The following is a 17,431-nucleotide window of genomic DNA, read 5'->3' on the forward strand; positions in this document are numbered from 1 at the left end:
TTAATTGAACATAACATGAATTCAAAGTTTTGAATGACATTTGTAGTGCGAATTGATTTGGTACAGTACATGTTAGGCTTGTCCGGAAATTTCACCCCGCGCCTTGTTAGCCCGAAATATTTAAGATATATCTTTGTCTCGTTGTGCTCTGACAACTCCCTCCATCTCAACCCGCGCCTTGCTATTCCAAAATTACAACGCGCGCGAAAACTCCCACCTCCTGTGAAATCCCGACACGTGAAATGCCCGTGATACCCCTGAACCGAAAGAACCGCCTCAAATCGGTGGGGGTACTTTCATAACTTACCCCACATTTCGGACAAGCACGTCCCTAAGCCATGGTTCCCCACTCCCATCCCATCTGCCCACCCATTCGTACTCCGAGGCCGGGAAAACCCGCGAAGCCCCACACCCTCCTCCGCCCGCCACCCAGCTGGAGCCTCTTCCCCGACGACGTCATCCACATCAACACCTCGACATCCCTCATCCACCGTACCGGATGAGGATCCGTCGTCATCCAAAGAGGTTGTACACTAATCGCCGCATTTTCTTCTTGATTCGATCTCACAGTGCTGCCGGTGCTCGGTCCCGAGCCGACACGGCACGGCTCTATCCACGGCGGCATCGCCGACCACTTCCTCCACAGCATCGCTCCCTCGGTGGCGGCGTCCACATCAGTAGGAGCTGCTGGTACTTTAGCTCTCGCTCGCGCTGCTGCTCTGCTCTTGCTCTTGGTCCCCTGCCTGGTCTGCTCTTGCTATTTCTCTTGCTCTTGCTCGCGCTGCTGCTCTTGCTCTTGCTTGCGATGCTGCTCCGATTTAGCTACACTTCAGTCGACTGAACCGACTTTTGGGTCAGTCGATTTTCAGGGGGTGGGGGGCTCGCCGGAGTTAAGGAAGAACTAGCCGCGGCGGGGAGGGGGCTCACCGGGGAGGTACCCCACTATCTAAGGGTTCACGGTGGGGGCGGTGGTTGCCGACGGTGGTGGTGCGGTGGCGTGGGGATGGCCGGAGAAAAAACTCTGCACGGGGGGCCTATAGGGATGGCCGGGGCGGCGGCGGACTGGCGGTGGGGAGTGTTTTCGGGGTGGGCGGGGCGGCGCACCACCGGACGCGGGCGGCGGGGGCGGCTGTTTGGCCGGTGGTGGCTGGCGGCTCAGGGGGGTGGAGGTTGAAGATGAACTGCAGGCCCTTGATTTTGTATCCAACGGGTGCAAAATCGACTGACCAGAGATGAAAAAGTCAGTCGACTCACGTGTAGCCTCACCTCTAGTGCGTTCAGTTTCGACAGTAAAATTCAGTTTCGACACCAAAATTAAGTTTCAACAGTTAAGGTCAGTTTCGACAGTTAAATTCAGTTTCGACAGTTAAGTTCAGAGATGAGCGGCTGATGTATACATCTAGCACTTTGTGGTTATGTATTTTACGTCATCTATTGGAGATGCTATTAGAATTCCACTCAGGTTAACGTTGTCTCTCTTGTCCTGCTTTAGCCTCGGCGTCGTACAACTCACCGGAGCTGCTCCAACGACGAAACCCTCCATCACAGCGGAGCAGTACCTCGGGCTCCATCTCCAGACGCCTAAGATCTTCTTCCCCTCCTCTGACAGCCAAGTCAGTCGGAGCATCCTCACCGGCCAACCCAATCACACTAAGATCGACATGGCTTCGCCAAAGAGGTTCTACACTTGTTGCATATCTTTTTTACTCTACATGTTATATATATTGTCCACTGAGCACACGGAGTAACAGGAAATACGATCATTTTATCCTACTATATGACAAGCAGTGAGGTACTAGGCAACTTAGCTATCCGTGATGGACTCTCTTGAACGTCATCATTATTTATCTCTGCGCGCTTGAGCTGTGCATTTGTCGATGGCCCTAGGAGTTGAGCTAGTAGGGCAGTGGCCTGGGTCCAAAGTAGTAGAAGTAGCACAAAAACATTTTTTAGTGTAGGCCTTTCCTTGATCAAGCCTGGCTACTGGAATCGCTAGTGCTTGAAAGGAAAAGTGAATGAAAAACATAGGAATTGGAAAGTTTCATATGGTACTACTTTTCATGAATTTGGTGCAAAGGAATGGAGCAAAGGAAAACTGTAGGATTTGTTCCTTTAGTGTCTCCTTGAAAGAAAAACCGTAGGAATTTTAATTTCCACTTGTCCTCCTTTTCGAATTCCTATTCATGAAGCACAAGACTAAGAGATAGTAGCATAATAGCATTATAACCGTACATTTTCTTGTGGTTTGACTTAATCTCACCATGCTTCTTTGCATCCTGTGATCTTCTAGTTCTTGTGAACCAAACACCCAGATTGGCAGAAATCCTCTGTTTTAAAATTCTCTGTTTTGCACGTGCCTTCCTATCCTATTCCTGTTTATTTCCTATCCCTGCATTGTTAGAATCCTCAAATTCAAACAAGCCCTTACACAATTACTTCTATTACAGATATGTGTCAAAGAAAACCTTGTGTGGTTTGTCCTGCTCCTGCGGTGTTGTGTTCCACCCCACCTCAGCTGCTCCAACAACGGAAGGGTTCACCACAGTAGGGATCCGCTCTCCAGACTGTCTTTCGCCGCCTAAGATCTTCTTCCCTGCCGCCGGCAGCCACGACAACTGTATTACCATCATCAACTGAGCAGATAACCTTGAGGACTACACGGGTCCGCAAGAGAGGTCACACTCTTCCGTGTCTGCTTATGTTATGCATCGCTTAATATAATGACATGCTACTTTATCGTCGTGTTCACCTATTAGACTCTGAGTCAGGTCCAAACTTATGCTGAAACTTCAGTTTTTAAATGGTTGTGGGGTACATATTGGGGCAGCAATCAGTACTATCTGTCTACTATCTGGTTAATCTCGGGTGTCTACTATGAGTTTCATGTTGGCTGCAAACAAACATTAAAGGAGCCATTATCTGTATTTTTAACTAAAGCTATTATCTGCCTGTTATCATTGGTTTTGGGTCTATCCACAGTTTGCTACCATCACTCTGGATTTGTGCATGCACTCCTTACATAATCTCACTATGTTTTATTCCTATGCATGTCAGTTATTTTACACAATGGAATTGAACATGTAGGGCAAAAGAGACGAGCCTTGCGTGGCAATAAAATTTCATGCAGACGTCGCTCCATGGTGGGCGCAAAGGCAGACCCCCTCCACCCATTTTTGATCATAATCAAGAGGAAGATAACTGTTCTTAGGGGGATTCAGAAGCAGAAGACCACTCCTATTTACCCCATGAGGTCTTCGCTCTAACTTGGCATGCTGATGTTGGTTATATCATGCATATGGTGCCTTGCATTGCTTACTTTATACATCAAATATGTCAACTGCTTAGTTTAGACATGCTTTGTGTGAATGCCATCTGTTTAGTTTATTCATCGTTTATGTGAATTATGCAATGCCATCTTGTTTAGCCAGGCATCATATATGTGAATTTTGCAATGCCATCCTGCTTAGCCAGTCATCTTATATGTGAATTATATCAGGCCATCCTTTTTTCGTTACGTATTACATTTGTCAACAGTGTTAGTACATTCAACTACTCTTCGTGTGCATCGGCCATTTGACACGGTGATGGAAAATTCTGGAGTGAAAACAAGGTCTTCAGAGCAGACTATGCAATCTGATGAAGCGCATATCTCGCTGGTTACGGATAGGTCCTCAGAGGAGGATTCAGAGACAGATGACCAGTGCTATTCCCCCCCGAGGTGTATGCTCTGATTAACTTGGCAGGGTTATGTTGCTCATATCGTGCGTATGGTGTCTTGCATTGCGATGCCATTTGATTAGTTTAGACATGCGTTGTGTGAATGCCACCTGTTTAGTGTCTAATTACCATATATGTGAATTATGCATTGACATCTTGTTGCAAGACATTATATATGTGAATTATGCAATGCTATCTTGTTGCAAAGGCATTATATATGTGAATTATGCAATGCCATGCTATTGAGCCAATCATCATGTATGTGAATTATATCATGCTATCATTTTTTTGTATTACGTGTTCCATTTGTCGACAATGTTTGTATATTCAACTACTCTTCCTGTGCATCAGCCATTTGAAGCAGTGATGGAAGTATCTAGAGTGAAAACAAGGTATTCAGAGCAGACAATACTACCTGCTGAAGCAGACATCTTGCTGGATACAGAGAGCTCCTCGGAGGAGGATTCAGAGACTGATGACCAGTCCTATTTCCCCCCTAAGGTCTATGCTCAAACTTGGCAGGGTTATATTACCCATGTCATACATGTTGTCTTGCATTGCTTAGTTTTTACATCATATATGGATTGCCATATGCTTACTTGCTTACTATATAAATCATATATTTGAATTATATCATGCCATCATGTTTACATACACAACATCTATCTGAATTATGGCATGGCAACCCATTTAATAAAGACATCATATAGTTATATTATCTCATCCTATTTAGTGTTTACAGTCATCATATTTTGAATTATGTCATTCTATCCGGGAATTATATCATGCTATCATGTTTCCATAGGCGGCATGTATGTGAATTATGGAATGCCAACCTATTTAATAAACACATTATATAGTTATATCATGTCATCCTGTTTACATAGTCATCATAGTTTGAACTATGTCTTTCCATCTTTTTTAGTTAGCCATCATAATGTGAAATTGTATCATGCTATCCTGTTTAGTTAGCCATCATATATGTGAAATTGTGTCATGCTATCCTGTTTGGTTAGAAAACATAAATGTGAATTATTTCATGCCCTCTTTTATTCCCCACTATCCATTGCACCTGTCTATCATACAATGTATGTACATTCAATTACTTTTCTTGTTTATCAACCATTTGAATTGGAGAGGGTGATGGCAGTATCTAAGGGAGTAACAACACGGTCTTCAGAAAAGATAGTGCTACCAGTTAATGCAGATGGAACCACGGTTGTACTAGCCCAAGAACCAACCCCGCCAAACATAACCTAGACTCTCGCAGATTGTACCCCTACCCAGTTGGACAGAGAACCAGCTACACCCCTTCTAACCCCAACCCCAGCAGATAGTAACCCAGTTCCAGTTGACACAGCACCGTCTCCACCACAGAGCACCCAAACACAAGCAGTTAGCAAAGGAACTGTAGTGCGCAAAGCACGAGGACCACCACTCCGAATCCCAACTCAACGCTTAAAGGAGAAGAAGAAGGTTATGTAGCTATGGTTCATACACCTTTGCTCTTGCATCACTGTATTTACTCAGACCAACTATTTTCAAATTTGAAGGATGGAATTGAAAATCCAATGGCACAACAGGTATGTTTTAAACTTGTTTCTTTAACTAGTTTGCTGTTGTAACTTGCTCTATATTGATTTCAGTTTCAATTGAACAAGAAGTTATGTTCTCATGTCATGCACATTACAAGTGTCTCTATAGTTTCCCACACTTATATTCTGTCTACTCTTCTTTGTCTTGAACAAATATTATTTCAACTGTGTCTCTATCTTGATTTGGCAACAAAAACTAGAATGATATAGACCACAAAGTGACCATGGTACATAGATATATGTTTGTTTCATGCTGTTATCATGTGCACTTTACTACTGAACTGATTTACCAAAATGAGTTTCATATACAACATGGTAAACCTATGATGTGTCTGCTTGTTTCTCTTTTAGAATGCGGACAAAATATTGGAGAACAATACCCCGTTATGCAATGGTGAAGGAAGTAATGCAGATAAGGTTCAAGATAGTGAGACATCCTTGTTGGTCTCCAAGAAAGCTGATAAAAACTACCTTGACGACAGTGAGAGAACCCAGAAGTCCTGTCTTGATGTAGTGTTCGAGTTACTGGCCACTACTGCTGGCACAAGCTCTTCGAATTCGCTGCCTGAATCAGTTCGTCTTCTTGAGTCTCAGCTTCAAGTTTAAAGACATCGATCAGATGTGTTGCGACAGGAAGCTGAAGGACTGAGGAAGTCCCTGTAGAATTCAGATGCATACTTTCTGGTGCAACAGAAAGCATTGGAGGATTTAAGCGCCAAACAAGAGAAAGTTAATAAGCTTTCTAAGCATCTTGCCAGCATTATGGGTACCCAGGATATTGTTTCTTGAGATCTTCTGAAGTGGTTTTAGTTCTGGACTTGTTTTGCTGCGGCATTTATTTGCACTGGTCGCCAACTTTGACAACCAGTGTATATGATATGCTGCTTTGTTCCCTATATTTGCACTGGTGGCGAACTTTGATGCCCAGTGGATGTAATATGTGTAATAGTCGTGATAGCCTAGCGTAAGTTGCTTACTTATTTTTTTTCCTTGTTGTCTTGTTTATTTGTTTGCTTGTAGTCAGTGCTGTTCTTTTTCCCTGGTTTGCTAGTGGCCGCAATAACCTATTTTTTAAAACTAGGCCACAATAACCATGGGCTACATATTTACTGTAGTGACACTGGGCCTTCTACGGGCCGTAGAAACAATGGGCCTTCTACGGGGCGTAGAAACAATGGGCCTTCTACGGGTCGTATCGTCAATGGGCCTTCTACGGGCTGTATCATCAATGGGCCTTATACGGGCCGTATGATCGATTGCCCAAACATGGGCCAATAACATACCGCTTTATGGCCGTAAACGGGCTAGAGTTGGAATCGTCCGTTCATGGGCTGACCATAATGGGCCGTCGTTAATCGGTCTTATTTGATGAAGCAATGAAAACGGCCCAACGTATTAATGGGCCACAAACGGGCCGACTGTAAGCACATGCTGAATTTGGCCCACAAGCAGAAAATGACAGTAACGGGCCGTAAGTAACCGAATGTTGGAAATGAGCCCAAGAATAAATGGGCCCTGAGAAGGCCGAAAGATAACATAGGCTACAAACGGCCCAACGGAATAATGGGCCGTTAATGGGTATAAAGTGATACACTGTTCATTACGGGCCAGTTTTACCACAGGCAGAGGGTTACTAAGGGCCTCATATGGGCCAAAAGACGTCATGGGACATACATGGGCCGGAAGTCAAAATGGGCTGGAATTATATTAGATGGCCCAGATGACGCTACTAGGCCTAATTCGGATAGGCCGTAAACGGGCCCTAGGTTAGCGGGCTATAAATGGGCTATATGCGAACAGGCCGTTAACAGGCTTGCCGTGGGCCGGCCCGCCACCTTTTGACCAAGTCAAACGGGCCTGCCTTTTCACAGGAATGGACCTCTGTTGGGTCGTGCCATGTGTCGACGTATCATAGGCGCTTTGGGTCCAATGAGTGGATGACATCTGTCCCAACGGTGAGCCGACACATGTTTCCTCCAGCCAATGATGGTTTTACACGTGGAAAATCCCCATTGGTTGGGGCTCTTAACGGGTTATCGGATCCAAAACTGGACCCGATAGCTTAACAGTGTTCCATTACGGTGGATGTCACGTGTCGGTCACCCTTGACAAAAGCACTTCTGTGACGCACGATTTATCGTGATGGAAGTGGACACTTCCGTGATGATAATTTTGGTAATGTCATGGAACACTTCTACGACAGCACAGGTATGACTATCTTGATTCTGTCATAAATTTTTCATGGATGTACATGCATGACAAAAAATGTGACCTACTGTGACAAACACGTATCATCACGGAAGTGTATTTTTTGTAGTGTACTTGCCTGCACATAAGTCAAACAAGGAAGGAGTAGGCAAAGTAATAGTCTCAGGGTGATTTTTATCAAATATCAGCTTGTACTTAAGCATCTTTTCCTTATTCTTAATGATAAAATCATGTGCTACCATACTCTTATAGTCTAGAAAAATAGGAGGCAGCAACTTTTCTTCTTTCTCATAATGCCTGATAGGTATGTTAAAGTGTGCAGCGAGGCGCGAGGTGAAGATGCCTCCAAGGACGGGGCCCTTGGTACGGTTAAGATTTAACTGCTTTGCAACAATAGCGCCCATACAAAATGTGTCATCACGGGACAAGGCATGGCACAAAATAACAATATCAGGGGCACTAAGGTTGCCACAGTTTCTGCAACCAATTAAGCATCTACTAGCAAATATTGCAAAGTAACGCAAAACAAGAAAATGTATGCTAGTAATTCTTAAATCGGAAACCTTCCTCGTTTCCCCTATAGCAATTGTATCAACAAACCCTTCCACATCGTCATGATGTGGTTCCTCTACACTGCCCTCAAAAGGGATCAAACAAACCCGACAAAAATCACGAAGTGACATCTCCTTATGCTCATCATATAAATAAAATTCCGCAGTAGGTGGTGAGCTCCTAGCACGGAAATGAAAGTTTTGCACAAATATATTGGTGAGTAAGAGATATTGTTCGCGTTGGTCATGGAGGAAGGCGGTGAGGCCTGCATTCTCAGCCAATTCATAGAAATCATCATAAATCCCGGCTTCTCTCAAGAAATCATCACAAGGCCATTCTCACGGCCGAACCTCCGTGGTACGAGGGAGATTATACTTGGGCTTCTTGTTCTCTTCACTTTGTTTATCCTTCGAGCTTCGGCTTGATGAGCCCCTCAAAAATCTCTTCATCTTTTTCAAAGAACAATCCCCCAAAGTAGTTTTGTGAATGGAGCTTTGAGCAAGGAGATCGAAAATGGCAGCAAGATGAGCTAGAACTCGTGCTTGAGCTGGATGATGATTTTTTTGGGAGGAAGGAGTGTGTGGTAGCTGGAATAAGTGGAGGGGAGCCACCATGGGCCCACGAGGCAGGGGCGCGCCCTGGACCCTCGTGGCTAGATGCTTGATCCCCCTGCTATGTTCTCAGTACCAGATATTCTCAAATATTCTAGAAAAAATCATATTTAAATTTCAGCGCATTTGGAGAGCTTTTATTTTCGGGGTATTTTTATTGCATGGATAAATCAGAAAGCAGATCGAAAATACTATTTTTGCTTTATTTAATATAAATAACAGAAAATAAAAAGAGGGAACGGAGAGTTGTGTTTTCGAAATTCATCCATCTCATGCTCATCAAAAGGAATCCACTAACAAGGTTGATCAGGTCTTGTTAACAAACTCATTTCGAATAACATGAAACTGGAGAATTTTTGAATAACACTAGGTTACCTCAACGGGGATATGCACATCCCCAACAATAATAATATCATATTTCTTCTTGACAGTAGGAAGAGGAAATTTGAAACCTCCAATAGTGATTGTTGAAATTTTTCCAATAGAATTAATATTGTGGACTTGAGGTTGTTTCCTTGAAACGTGTACCGTATGCTCATTACCATTAACATGAAAAGTGTACCGTATGCTCATTACAGTTGGGTTCATATTGAGAAGGATCCTCCTAGTGCCACTGGTTGGCAATCTCCTCCGGATTCCACTGATAAACAGACTACCAGTGAGGATCAAATTGTGGTTCCGGCTCTGGCTCTGTAGTTGGTGTGGGGTTTCGGTTGGCGTGAATGCGGCTTTCGGCGGAACAAGGTACCACTACAAAAAAAGACACATCCGTGACATTTTGGGCCGAACAATTTTTTTTCTGTCATACTTATGACACTTCTATGACAATAATTGTGACAAAACACGGTATCATCATAGATGTGGTGGGGTCCTACTTCTATGACAAAAAAATCATGACAGAAAATGGGTTTGTGTCCTGGGTGGGCCGGAGACGCAGCTGCATGACATTCTTTGGGCCGTCCATGATGGAAAAAACCATGGTAGAAGCGAGGGCGAGGAAAATATCGGGGTGTTCCCGATTACGATGGGTGGTCGAGGCTGAGCGATGCGAGTTTCTCTCGTGCACGCACGCATGTGGGTGCGAGGCGTTATGCTCTAACTGAACCCGAGCAAGGCGTTGGGCCCTAACTGAACCCCGAGCGATTGCACTGCAGGCTATGCGCTACTAAACCCGAGCGATCGATCGATGACTGTTAATTGAACCCGATCGAGCGATTCCTTCGCTACTGCTGCTAACTGAAGCCGATCGATGCTGCCTTTGGATGAACAGTGAGCGTTGCTGGGGGGTTTTGGATGAACAGTTCCCGGTGGGGGTGGATGAACAGGACCCCGTGGTGTTGCCTCTGGATGAACAGGACCCCAATCGATCGAGCCAGTTGGGGATGGATGAACAGGACCCTGTGGAGGGCAGGATAAACAGGACCACCCCGTGGAGGGCTGGATGAACAGTAGCCCGTGGAGGGGTGGTTGAACAGGAGCCCGTGGAGAGGGCTGGTTGAACAGTAGCCGGTGGAGTAGCACGCGGTGGAGGCTGGATGAACAGGAGCCCGTGGATGAACAGTCGCAGGTGGAGGCTGGAGGAGGTCGACGGTGGATGAACAGTAGCCCGTGGAGGCTGGAGGGGGTCGACGGTGGAGATGAACAGTATCCCGTGGAGTCCCGTTTTGCGGTACGCCACACCCCTCCCGATGAACAAGACCCCCGTTTCGACCGTAGCACTCCAACACAAGTCCGTTTCCTCCGTTTTGCGGTACGCCACACCCCTCCCGATCAACAGGACCCCCGTTTCGATAGTAGGAGGTCCATTTCCTCTATTTTGTGTTATGCCAGACCCCTCCCGATGAACAGGATCCGTTTTGAACGTGGCCGGTCGAACACAAGGCCGTTTCCTCCGTTCTGCAGTATGTCAGGCCTCGTTTCCATCGGCTGTTCCGTCCAAGCCCTCCCAATGAACACGATGATGCATTCCGTTCCGACCCAGCCGGTTGGCTCCCCATGAACATGATGACGAGGCTGTTTCTCCGTTCACGAGCCCTGGCCACACGTATGCGCGAGTAGGTGTTCGAGACCCCGCCCGTATGTACGTACGTGGCCGTATTTACTTTCTTGCACCCTGGCTGATGTACATACGTGTACATGCTACGTGCCCACCTCTACTACGACACGTGCACGCCTCTACATCGACCAGTATGTACGTACACGTTCGCGACCAGAATGACAATGCTACGTACGCTTCGACCAGGTGGGTCCCGACTGTCAGGCACTTCATTGCGTGCGAAGATGTAGCTGGTGGGTCCCAGCAGTCAGGGGGGCGAATCGTTTTTTTTGCCCGGACGCACTTCCTTGCGTGCGATGTAGCTGGTGGGTCCCAGCAGTCAGGGGGGCGAATCATTTTTTGCCCGGACGCACTTCCTTGCGTGCGAAGATGTAGCTAGTGGGTCCCAGCAGTCAGGGGGAAACATTTTTTTCGCGAAATACGGTGGCCCGTCTGGTGGGTCCCCGTTGTCAGGTGGAGGAATAATGATTTTGCGCATAATAATGAGGCACTTCCTTGTTGCGGCCGTGGACCCAGCTGTCAGCCTCTCCACGTACAGTCCACGTCCGATGGAAGTCGTTCCTTGACCACGCCGCTCTGAGATCACCAGGGCGGTGGACGACGGCGAGGCCTAGGAAGGGGACGACGCAGAGCCGGGGAAGACGCGTCGGTGGATGCCCACGCATAGAGGAGTACGAGGGTTCACTGGTTCGCTGCGGTGTGAGGCTGCCGTCGCCGCACAATAACAGGGGGTGTGGGTGAATAGAGGGATGGCCTGGCCAGCGGTGGGAATAGTAGGGGGCGGTGAGGCATCCGGGGAAGCACAGCTGGCCACGGGAGGCAGGAGCATGTGGCACGACCGGCGCTGCTTTGGGCGGCTGGAGCAACAAGACCAAAGGTTTAAGAAGCACTGTGGACGTTGGATGGACATCGTACGATCACTGGAGTTAGAATCGTTCATATTGACTAAGTTGACAAAGCACTCTGTCCCCGTGAACTTAGTAGGCCCACAAGTTAGCCTCCCACCAAGGTGGGTCCCAACTAGCAGGGGGAGTATTCATTTTTTTGTGCATAATAAGAAGGCACCTTCGATGGGTCCGAGCTGACAGCGGGGGGAACATTTTTTCGCTAAATACGTTGGCCCGTCCGGTGGGTCCCAGCAGTCAGGGGGAAACGTTTTTTTCGCCAAATACGGTGGCCCGTCCGGTGGGTCCCCGCTGTCAGGTGGAGGAATAATTATTTTCTGCGTAATAAGGAGCCACTTCCTTGCAGCTGCCGTGGACCCAGCTGTCAGCCTCTCCACGTACAGCACTCTTTCGATGGAAGTCGTTCCTTGACCACGTTGACCACGCTGCGCCGAGAGCACCAGGGCGGTGGACGACGGCGAGGCCTAGGAAGGGGACGACGCGAAGCCGGGGAAGACGCGGTAGTAGATGCCCACGCGGAGAGGAGTACGAGGGTTCACTGGTTCGGCTGCCGTGTGAGGCGGCCGTCACCGCAGAATAATTAGGGGTGTGGGTGAGTGGAGGGATGCCCTGGCCAGCAGTGGGAGTAGTAGGGGGTGGTGAGGCCTACGCGGCAGCACAGCCGGCCACGGGAGGTAGGAGGAGGTGGCACGACCGGCGCTGCTTTGGGCGGCTAGAGCAAGAAGGCCAGAGGTTGAAAAAGCACGACGGCCTTTGGATGGACATCGCACGGTCACTGCAGCTAGAATCGTTTATATTGACTAAGTTGACTGAGGGAGTCCTGGATTAGGGGGTGTCCGGATGGTCGGACTATACCGCCAGTTTTGACACCGACATTGGTGCTTTCATTGAGAGTTCCTTTGTGTCGTCGCCGTCAGGCTTGATGGCTCCTACGATCATCAATAATGATGCAGTCCAGGGTGAGACCTTCCTCCCCGGATAGATCTTCGTCTTCGGCGGCTTCGCACTGCGGGCCAATTCACTTGGCCATCTGGAGCAGATCGAAAGCTATGCCCCTGGCCGCCAGGTCAGATTTGGAAGTTTAAACTACACGGCTGACATCCGCGGGGACTTGATCCTCGACGGATTCGAGCCACTGCCGAGCGCGCCGCACTGTCACGACGAGCATGATCTAGCTCTGCCGCCGAACAGTGCCCTGGAGGCCGCACCCGCATCGGCTTCGACCCTTAATTCGGAGCCAACTGCGCCGATCGAGGATGGGTGGTTGAACGCCGCCTCGGGGGCTGCGATCCCAACGGTGATCGAGCCGAACACCAGCCCCGCACTCCCCGAGACTCGTGACTCCAAGGAGCCGGACTCCTCTCTGGACTCCGAACCCTCCACGCCCCTGCCGATCGAATCCGATTGGGCGCCGATCATGGAGTTTACTGTCGCGGACATCTTTCAGTACTCGCCTTTCGGCGATATTCTGAAGACACTTCGGTCTCTCTCTTTATCAGGAGAGCCCTGGCCGGACTACGGTCAGCGAGGTTGGGATACGAACGATGAAGAAATTCAAAGCCCACCCACCACCCACTTTGTAGCCACTGTCGACGATTTGACCGACATGCTGGACTTCAACTCCGAAGACATCGACGGTATGGACGCTGATGCAGGAGACGATGAAGATCCACTGCCTATTGGGCCCTGGAAAGCCACCTCGTCATATGACATATACATGGTGGACACCCCAAAAGAAGGAGATGGCGATGGAACAGTGGAGGATGACCCCTCCAAGAAACAGCCTAAGCGCCGGTGTCAGCGGCGCCGCTCAAAATCCTGCCAAAGCAAATACGGCGATTCCAGCACGGGAGATAATAATACTCCGGAGAGTGCCGAAGAAAACCCCCTCCAGCAAGATTCAACATAGGAGGATGGAGGAGCCAGCCCTCATGAGAGAGCGGCAGACAGAGAGGTCGGGGACGATAATTGTATACCTCCCTCCGAAGACGAGGCAAGCCTCGACGACGACGAATTCGTCGTGCCAGAGGATCCCGTCGAACAAGAGCGTTTTCAACGCAGGCTTATGGCCACGGCCAGAAGCCTCAAGAAAAAACAGCAACAGCTTAGAGCTGATCAAGATTTGCTAGTCGACAGATGGACTGAAGTCCTTGCGGCCGAAGAGCATAAACTCGAACGCCACTCCAAGAGCTACCCAAAGCGCAGGTTGCTACCCTGATTAGAGGAGGATGCACTTAAACCTACATCACTAGCACTTGATACGGCCGACCGGCCACCTCGTGGCCACGACAGAGAGGCCTCTCGGCCCTCCACTCAAGCCGCACCCCGTACCAAGGCACGGGAAAATGCGCCAGACCTGCGAGATATGTTGGAGGACAAGGCAAGGCAAACAAGATCGATCTACAGATCGCGTGGGCGCCCCATGACTCGAGACGATAACCGTCACGCCGGACACAAATCCGGCAGGGCAGAACACAGTAGATAAAGCTCATTGGAGCTACGTCGTGATATAGCCCAGTACAGAGACGCCGCACACCCACTATGCTTCACAGATGAAGTAATGGACCATCAAATCCCCGAGGGTTTCAAACCCATAAACATCGAATCATATGATGGCACAACAGATCCTGCGGTATGGATCGAGTATTACCTCCTTCATATCCACATGGCCCGCGGCGATGATTTCCACGCCATCAAATACCTCCCACTCAAGCTTAAAGGACCGGCTCGGCATTGGCTTAACAGCCTGCCAACAGGATCAATCAGTTGTTGGGAGGACCTGGAAGCCGCATTCCTCGACATTTTCCAGTGCACTTATGTGCGACCACCAGACGCCGATGACCTAAGCCACGTAATTCAGCAGCCAGAGGAATCGGCCAGGCAATTCTGGACACGGTTCCTAACAAAGAAAAATCAAATAGTCGTCTGTCCGGACGCAGAGGCCCTAGCAGCCTTCAAGCACAATATCCGTGACGAATGGCTGGCCCAGCACCTTGGACAGGAAAAGCCGAAATCGATGGCAGTACTCATGACACTCATGACCCGCTTTTGTGTGGGAGAAGACAGCTGGCTTGCTCGCAGTAATAATATGACCAAGAACCCTGGTAATTCGGATACCAGGGACAGTAGTGGCAGGTCGCGTCGCAACAAGCAGAGGCGCCGCATTAACGGCGACAATGCTGAGGATACGACAGTTAATGCCGGATTCAGAGGCTATAAATCCGGTCAGCGGAAAAAGGCATTCAAAAGAAATCCTAGGGGCCCATCCAGTTTGGACCGAATACTCGACAGCTTGTGCCAAATACATGGCACCCCCGAAAAGCCGGCCAATCACACCAACAGGGATTGTTGGGTGTTCAAGCAGGCAGGCAAGTTAGATGCCGAAAATAAAGACAAGGGGCTGCATAGCGATGACGACGAAGAGCCCCGGCCGCCGAACAATAGTGGACAAAAGGGTTTTCCCCCACAAGTGCGGACGGTGAACATGATATACGCAACCCACATCCCCAAGAGGGATTGGAAGCGCGCGTTAAGGGACGTATACGCGGTAGAGCCAGGCGCCCCAAAGTTCAACCCATGGTCCTCCTGTCCAATCACCTTTGATCGAAGGGACCATCCCATTGGCACCCGTCATGGCGGATTTGCCGCATTGGTTCTAGACCCAATTATTGACGGATTTCATCTCACTAGAGTCCTTATGGACGGCGGCAGCAGCCTGAACCTGCTTTACCAGGATACAGTGCGGAAAATGGGCATAGATCCCTCGAGGATTAAGCCAACCAAAACGACCTTTAAAGGTGTAATACCAGGTGTAGAGGCCAATTGTACAGGCTCAGTCACACTTGAAGTGGTCTTCGCATCTCCGGATAATTTCCGAAGCGAGGAGTTAATCTTCGACATAGTCCCATTCCGCAGTGGCTATCACACACTGCTCGGGCTAAACGCATTCGCCAAGTTCAATGCGGTACCGCATTACGCATACCTTAAGCTCAAGATGCTAGGCCCTCGAGGAGTAATTACGGTCAATGGAAACACCGAACGCTCCCTCCGAACGGAGGAGCACACGGCGGCCCTGGCAGTGGAAGTACAAAGCAGCCTCTCCAGGCAGTTCTCCAGTCTGGCCATTAAACGTCCAAACACCGTCAAGCGCGCCCGGAGTAACCTACAACAAGACCGCCTGGCACATTCCGAGCAGGCGTAGCAATGCGGCCCAAACCCCAGCCCTCGCAAAAATGTGACACCAGTGCTTCATGTACATAACTACGCTCTAGAAATACCATGGGACTCCATTCTTCGGAAGGCCTGTTCGGCAGTTCAATTGCCGCACAAATGATGCAAGAACCAGGGAAGCAGACAAGCCATGCCGCATTACGGAACTCCCAGGTGGTCTCTATCATGAGCAGTATACCCGTTTCGCATACCATTCCGCAGCCTGCCCCTTGAACGGACATGTTAAATAGTCCAACCTTTTGCTTAACGCATTATTTATATCGTTCTGCTTTGATCGCAGCCCTTTTTAATAAACAATGCATAGCTTTTGTCTATCTTTGCATTACCTTTTTTTTACAAATATATGTTCCTTAATGACATGTTGCACCCGTACACTTTGGTACGGTCAAAATACGCCAGGGGCTTTAAGTACCCCTCAATATGGTGTGACAACTCCGAAAACTTTAACAAGTGCGGCACCCCGAACTTATAGCATTATATGCATCGGCTCCGAATCATGTCTTGGGTCAATAGTTGGGTTTGCCCGGCTCCTATGTTTTGGTGCCTTACGTTCCGCTATATCGGCTAAGGTAGCAATAGGAGAACTACTGCGATTGTGCCCCAGTTGACCTGGGTGGAGCACCTCAGTAGAGAAACCTAAAACTGACTGTCATGATGAAGCAAGAGCTGGTCGCTGTTCGAGAGGTTTTTCGAGTCCATAAAGACTTATGCCGCTTCGAGCAAGGAGTCGGCTCTGTCCGGCCAAGGCGTGGATAGTGCCCCGAACTCGGTCTTCCGAATACCAGGGGCTTCGCCGAAATTTAAAATTATAGAATTCTATGGCTAAGTAAGAGTGTTCACGCATTATAGTCTGATTGCCTTGTTTGTTGGGCTGAGCGCCTCCCTCGAAGGACCCCAAACATGGGAAAAAGAGCGCTCAGGTTTATCCCCGAACACCCCAGCACTAGCGGCACGGGAGCAGAAGCCGACGACTCGCCATCTCTCAGAATTGATAAACAGCCGCACAGAAGGTAATATTTTAAATTCCAACAGCATTGTTTAGCGCATATGAACAAGTTTTCAGCGCACAGGATAAAACGAGCAAGTTTTACTCAAAAATTACATCCCTGGAACATTCATCCGCCATAAGGCAGGCTCCCTTCAGAACATCCTTATAATAATTCTCCGGCTTGCGATGCTCTTTCCCCGGCGGTGGCCCATCCTTCACGAGCTTCTCAGCGTCCAGCTTGCCCCAGTGCACCTTAGCACGGGCAAGGGCCCTACGGGCACCTTCAATGCAGACGGGCGCTTGATGACTTCGAGCCTTGGACAGGCCCCCACCAGCCGCCGCACCAGCCCGAAATAGCTCCCAGGCAGAGCCTCCCCAGGCCACAACCGAACTATGAGGCCCTTCATGGCCTGTTCGGCCGCCTTGTGGAGCTCGACCAACTGCTTCAGCTGTTCGCTCAGGGGCACGGGGTGTCCGGCCTCAGCATACTGAGACCAGAACACCTTCTCTGTCGAGCTGCCCTCCTCAGCTCGATAGAACGCGGCGGCATCGGACACGCTACGGGGAAG

Source organism: Triticum urartu, chromosome 4, assembly GCF_003073215.2.
Source record: "Triticum urartu cultivar G1812 chromosome 4, Tu2.1, whole genome shotgun sequence".
NCBI classification, from domain to species: domain Eukaryota; kingdom Viridiplantae; phylum Streptophyta; class Magnoliopsida; order Poales; family Poaceae; genus Triticum; species Triticum urartu.